At 39.9% G+C, this 7273-nt stretch overlaps 1 pseudogene; it reads left to right on the forward strand.

Moving 5' to 3' along the window:
- Positions 1-1539: 1539 nt before the first annotated feature.
- LOC138835558 (olfactory receptor 2C1-like) lies at positions 1540-2435 on the forward strand (annotated as a pseudogene).
- Positions 2436-7273: the final 4838 nt, after the last annotated feature.

Genomic DNA, 7273 nt, shown 5'->3' on the forward strand with positions numbered 1-7273 from the left:
AGTAGCCTATTTAAAGAGAATAAGGAAATGAATGAAAGATGGAGCCTAATTGGAGCAAGTAGGGTAAGTAGGAGCTTGTCCTTAAGGGATGTAACTTGACCTGGTCCCTACCCATCACAGTTCAACTCTGCTTCCTGACCACTATGATGGGAATGATCCACCATGCCCTCATCATTTTTATGGTCTAAAAACTCTAAAACTATGACCCAAATAAAATTTTCTTCCACATATGTCGGGCATTTTGTCATAGCAATAAGAAAAGTAACTAACACACCTTACTGTTAAGGACCAAATTTGCTCCAATTTTGACATCTACAATGAAAAACACTCAATTCTCTCAGGATCTCTTGCCAATAATTCATGTTTATCCTCATTTTCTTTTTCAGAAAGAAATGACTAGGAAATACTGACATATGTCATGTCACTGATGAAACTTTCATGATATTAGCTAAGGAAAGCGAGCCAATCATTTCCCTTGGGGGTTGCCAGCATCTGGGGAGAAGGAGGACAAGCAGTTATAACCTGTTAGGAACAGTTGACCTTTTGCAAGATAAAAAGGTTGTGAAGATAAATGATTATGATATTTTTATAGTAATATGAATGCCACTGAAAATGGCAAAGGAATAGTTTCATATATTTTGCCACAGTTAAAAACAGGGAAAATAATGGAAGATAAGGATTGCATAAAATAAGCTCTAGTTAGTTGGCATCAGCTTCATGGTAGAAAATATTCACAGGGCTATGTGGTTACATTCTCATTCTCAGCTTCTGACTTGCTTTCCTTCACCTTCCCTGGGCTGAAAGAAAATATCAGGCAGAGTTTCCTTTAAAAACTTTTCTGAAAGTCATGTGCCAGGTCTCTGGATAAAGGTATGTTGAAAGGACTATATGACCATTCTTTATGACATGACATTATTGAGTTTTTAATAGGCTGGGGAAAAATCGAACAATGAGCCAGGTGCTGGTGCCTCATGCCTGTAATCCTAGTGACCCAGGAAGCTGAGAAGATTGAGGTTCAAAGTCAGCCTGGCCAGGAAAGTTCATGAGCCTCTTATCTCTAGTAAATGATGCAGAAAACTGTAAGTGAAGATGTGGCTCAGAGTGGTAGAGTTCTAGCCTTGAGCAGAAGAGTTCAGGAATAGAGGCCAGGCCCTGATTTCAAGCTCCACAACCAGAAATAAATACTAGATATTAGAAAGAAAAAGCAGAGAAAAAGAGATACACACCATATACACAGAGACAGATTTCCAAGTAATAGACACATTTTATTTGACTGTGATCTTGAGGAAAATATCAAGTCTGCAATAATACAGTTTTATCTCTCCTTCAATGTAATCTAATAAGGAAGGATTACACAGGATTGGACCCAAATTTACAGAACTTTTAATAATTACAGGCAAATCAAATACTAAAAAATTGTCCCACCTAAGTAGTTGAAGATTTCAGCATGCTCATAAAATTTTATAGCCATGAAATTCAAGATCCATGCATACTACAGAACCTATCTCTTTCTTTCCAGGTATAAATAAGGCAGAGGGAATGAAAGGCAAAAACGTGTATTTCCCCAACACATTTGTCCTGTTGGGCTTCTTAGAGTATCCATGGTTGCGGATCCTCATCCTTGCAGTGGTCCTGGCTTCCCACATCTTCATGCTCATGGGCAACAGCTCCATCATCCTTCTCTCCATGGTAGAGTCCAGACTCCAGACACCCATGTACTACTTCCCGGACAATCTCTCTCTGCTAGACCTATGTATCAGGTACCTTTGTGCCACAGCTTCTGGCCAACCTCTAAGACCCAGAGGAGACAATTGCTTACTCGGCTGCATCACACAGGCCTCTCTTTTCCACTGGACAAGCTGCACTGAATGTGTCCTGTTGGCAGTAATGGCCATTGATCGCTATGTGGCAATCTGCCAGCCCCTCAGGTACAGTCTCATCATGAATCCTTGAGCATGTTTGTGGATGGCAGCAGCATCCTGGTCCAGTGGCCTGGCCAATTCTCTGCTCCAATCCACACTCACCTTCCAACTTCACGTATGTGGACATCACATCCTGGACTACTTCTGTGAAGGGCCTGCACTGGTCAAACTGTAGTGACACCACTGCTAATGACCTCTCCTTGACCTTGGGAGCCATGCCTTTTGGAATGGCTGCCCCTCTGCTAAAGCTGTACTTAAGTTACTTTCAGTGGAGGGAAGGCACTCAGCATCTGCAGCTCACACTTCGTAGTTGTCACCGTATACTTCGAGCCAGGTATTTAATTGTGCCTCCAGCCTCCCATCCAAAAGTTTTTAAATCAAGCTCCTGTCCTACTGTATCATTATTCACTGCTCCACACACTCATCTACACTCTGAGAAACAAGGATGTGAAGGCAGCATGGAAGAGGATCCTACAACCCCAGAGTGTAACGATGTTTTTCAAAGCCAAGTGATCAGCTTGTATCCTAAAAACCACAAGCTAGCAGTTCTGCTTCTCCACATGATGCACATTAGCTCATAGGACAGAGTTCCCAGATGTCAAGGTTAACCGCTGTGCTAATTGTGCAAACTCTTTTGTACAGAAAGTATTATCTTCTCAGATTTCTGATAGAGTGATTCATAACCCTTCCCAAATACATTGCACTCCACAGACAAAAGGAGCAGCACAATGAATACATTATACTAGAGTGAATGGCACCATTTTTTTCAGATCCATTCCTTTATAAGATGTTTTCCAATGATAGGGTCTTGTCTTATATGCTTAAGACCCCGAGTTTGAATGCTTGCACTGCTAAAACAGTAAAATAAAACCCACAAAAGACTGGTTGATGGGGGAACATGATTGGGGAAAATTAAAGAATAATTACAATTCTTTTTGCAATTATAATCTCATTGTACAAACACTTAATAATAAAAATTTAAATATCCCTGAAATGGTTAATCATCACATTGCTCTTGGGAGCAAAGCTAAGAAGCAACAGTGTCATGATGGATCTTGCTATTCAATGAAAGCCTCATGCCTACATCTCATTAATGCCTGCTATGAAAATATTTCTGTTGTGTGACAAGAGTTCCTGGTTTCCTCCTCTGAAAATGAAAAAGTTCTATCTGCCCATTGACTCTAAAAATATTTTTTGCCAGTCCTGGGGCTTGAACTCAGGACCTGGACACTGTCCCTGAGCTTCTTTTGCTAGCTTAAGGCCAGCAATCTACCACTTGAGCCACAGCGCCACTTCCAGCTTTTTCTGTGTATGTGGTACTGAGGAAAGGAACCCAGGGCTTCATGCATGCTAGGCAAGCACTCTACCACTAAGCCACATTCCTAGCTCAACTCTAGAAATATTTTAATGGTTATTATTCTCTTATAAATTTTTTTGTGTGAAGCTCCCTCTAGCATCTTCCCCAGGGAAACGATTATTTTAAATACAAAAAAATTAAAGGAAGACAAAATCCCTCTAGAATGTTCCTCTAGCCTCTGGATTAATTATCTTGAAATAGTAGTTTGAGTCTCAGAAGATTCAAATAGTAAGTCTCAGGGGCCCCCTAAGTCCTGAAATTGTCTCTTCTAGCTAGATTCAGACTAGTACTCCACTATGTCCACTCAATTCCAGGACCTCTACAGAAAAAAATAGAGCACTCAGATCTAGATCTCAGCAGCCCTAGTGCCAGCTCTTCACTGTCCATGCCTCTTCCTTCTTCAAACTCCAGGTAAGTGAGAAGGAAGACAGGTAAGCCTCAAACACATGTGTTAATGTTCCTTTCTTCTCCAGTGAGTTCCCCACTGAATTTTAGAGAATATCTTCCCCTCTTCCCACATAGCAACTGAGGGTTGGCCATTCTAGGAAATGGAAGGTAAAAACAAAAAGTCCATACGAAAGCAATGAGAGACTGAAGGAAACAGGAAACGGTGCTTACTTCAGGGAGAAGCAATCTTCTGCCCATTTACTGTGGAAGAAAAAGGGATAAATGTTCATGTGCAAAACATTTACGTTTACTTCACAGGTTCACCATTTAGTTAGCCCCAGCTGATTAAGTTCAAAGAGTGTAAAGATCATGATAAACATTTGTTTTAGGGATGAAGAAGTGGTTCAGTTAGAAACACTAATTTGTGTGAGGTTCTATGGATTTTGAACGCCAATATTTGCTCTATGAAACAAAAGCCTCGCTTACCACACTCATTCTTTTCCTTGGGAATTTTTTCATTTAATTTTGTTTATACATTTGTTATTCCAGAATAAAATCTTTAATATCTTCGGTTAACACTTTATCCTCTCCGAGGCTTGAGAAGTAACTATGATTCCTCAAAGTTCAGTGTAACAAAACTGAAATGGAGCTGCTAACCTTCTTTTCCCTAAATCATAAGGGTCATTGTGTTTATGGATGGCATTACATGGATGTGGAGTCATTCAAAGTATAAACACCATCCTTAAATATGAGCCATTCATCCCACCCACACACCTGAGGTGCAACAACCAATGACTATCATAACCCCATTTCCAAAACCATGCAAGCTTTCTATTAGGCTAGAATTAACCTATATTTAATAGTGTTGGCCACACTTTTTCAACATGTCTCAGCCCTTTGGTTAAGCCTTGCTTCTGGGTTTCCCCAGTGTTTATCCACAAAATAAGTGAGCATTTAATGTAGGAATTCTGCATTCTCTCTTTCCAAATCTTTATATATTAACCTCTCACATCTAATGATGCTGTTTCTGATTCACAAGCAGAAAGTACATCAAAGGTTTATATGGAAAAGCCTCTTTGTACAACTACTTAATATGTTTTTTAAAAGTCCATATGACAGAAAAGACAATCAACACACATCAAAGAGCAGGGGAGGGGAGTTCATATGGTAGCGAGGTCTGATGGCTCATGCCTGTAATCCTGGCTAATCAGAAGGCTAAATTCTGAAGCTTGAGATTCAAATCCAACTCAAGCAGAGCACAGATAAACCCAAGAGACTCTTATCTCCAATGAACTAGCACAAAGCCAGAAGTGGAGGTATGACTCAAGGGATAGAATGCTAACCTTGACTGAAAAAAAAAAATGTAAGGAATAGTGTCCAGGCCCTGAGCTCAAGCTCCAATACTGAAAAACTCACATACAAAAAAGTTTATGGTGACAAGTGGCCTGAAGTATGATTGTGCCCTACGAAAAGAAATCTCCCCAGTGCCCTCAGCGTAGGCATCTTTTCCCCTTACTAATCAATCTCTTTTAGTCTAGTTGTACAAAACAAAAAGGTCACATTTCTAATTTTTTAAACTTAAAAGTACACGTCAATGTGATATGCAATGAAATTAAGGGTATGTCTGTTACTTATTTAGCATGCCCCAATCTGATCAACTTTCACGGCACAGGCGAATATAGGATGGGTAGTGTGGCTGTAGTAGTAGACAGCCATCTTCCATCAGTGCTATCCTCATCATTTGAGCCACTCCAGGCTGTGACTGCTTCTCTGGGATAATAGGGGCTAACTCTCAATAATTAAAGACTTGGCAGAGCACAGGAAAGGATGGGGAACACCTGACCACAAAATAAAGTGGCACAAAACTAAGCATCGTATGTTCTAAGTAAGCAATATTGTTAGGACAGGATGAATTTCCTATAAAGAGAGGGATGTGAAATCAAAATGAAACTGTAGACAACACTAATTTTAAAAAAAAAAGCTTTAATCCAGGCTTGGTGGCTGATGCCTGTAATTCTAGCTACTCGGGTATCTTTCTGAGGATGCCAGTTCCAAGCCAGCCCAAGCAGATAAATCTATGAAACACTTACCTCCACATAACCAGCAAAAAGCCAAACATGGAGGGGTAGCTCAAGTAGAAGAGAGCACCATACTTGAGGGGAAAAGCTAAACATGAGTCTGAGGCCCTGAATTCAAGCTGAAGTACCAGCACACACACACACACACACACACACACACACACACACACACACACACACACACACACACACACACACGATGAGCAGGCATTGATGTCTCGCATCTGTAATCTTACTTCTGCAGGAGGTAGACATCTGAGGGCTGCAGTTTGTTATCAACCAAGGCAGACAAATCTGAGTCTCTTATCTCTAATTAACCAGCAAAAAGCCAGACATGGAGATGTAGCTCAGGAAACAGAACACCAGCCTTGAAGAAAAAAGGTTAACAATAGTTAGAAGTTCTTAGTTCAAACCCCAGTACCAGGAGAAAAACTCAGAAAAGCACAGAGAAAACAGGGGGAAAGAAAAGGGAATAAAATAAGGAAACAAGAATTCATTATAAATAATAAGGAAAGAGAGCCCGTGAAAGGTGGAAAGACCGGGAGGATCCAGAAAGCATGCAGAGTAGGAAGTACTAGAAATCTGCCTCCCACCTAGACCACACAGCAGAAGCGGTAAGCTACATCTCTTGAAACTCTGAAACCTGGATTATGACTTCAACAGACAAATTGGAATTGTAGTTAATTTTAACCAAGCTCAGCTTTTACCTAGATAGAAGTAGCCCAGCCCCACTCCACCCTAAGCCCATAGCAGTCAGCTGAGCACCTGGTCTCAGAACTCCCTAATCCTCCAAGTATCAAAGATATGTTTGTTCCCTGATCATTATTTCTGCTTGTGTGTACCACTATTGTTATTACACCACCTCCATTGTTGAAGGCCTACTCTCTCTGGCAGAAGGGACTTCCAGGTGATACAGTTCTATAATATTTCATGGCTTCAGTTTTTCCCTTTTCCATTTTGGAGACAAGAATTGTAAAACAAAATATCCAAAAGAAACTATGCATATGTAAATATTGGTCTTTGTGAACAAAGTTATACAAATTAGATTAGAGAGAGAGAGAAAAATTGACAGATAAATACAATTCTATTTCTGTGTATGCCATCAGAAGAATTGAAGGCAGAAATTCAAACAAGTCTTTTTAAAATCATGTTTATAGAATTACAATAAAAATATGGAAGCTGACAGTAATATATAAGCAAGATATAATATGCACCTAGAATACAATGCTACACATCCCTTCTAAAAGTTGAACATCCTGACAAATGCTACAACATAGATGAATCTGCGTATTATTTAAATGAAAGAAAGGCAATAGAAAAAATAGCAATTATTGTCCGATTCAATTTCTCTGAAGTGTGGAGACTAGTTGGAATCATGAATAGCAAAATGATGATTAAAAAGTGAAATGATGGGTGACAACATCTAGGGCTAGGGATGTACAGATGAACAGGGAGATATTGTTTACTAGGACTACTTAGACTAATAGATGAACAGATTCTAGGCTTGAATGTTAGTGATGGAGAACAAT

This window comes from Dipodomys merriami, unplaced genomic scaffold (genome assembly GCF_024711535.1).
Source record: "Dipodomys merriami isolate MVZ:Mamm:240054 unplaced genomic scaffold, mDipMer1.0.p SCAF_24, whole genome shotgun sequence".
Taxonomy (NCBI): domain Eukaryota; kingdom Metazoa; phylum Chordata; class Mammalia; order Rodentia; family Heteromyidae; genus Dipodomys; species Dipodomys merriami.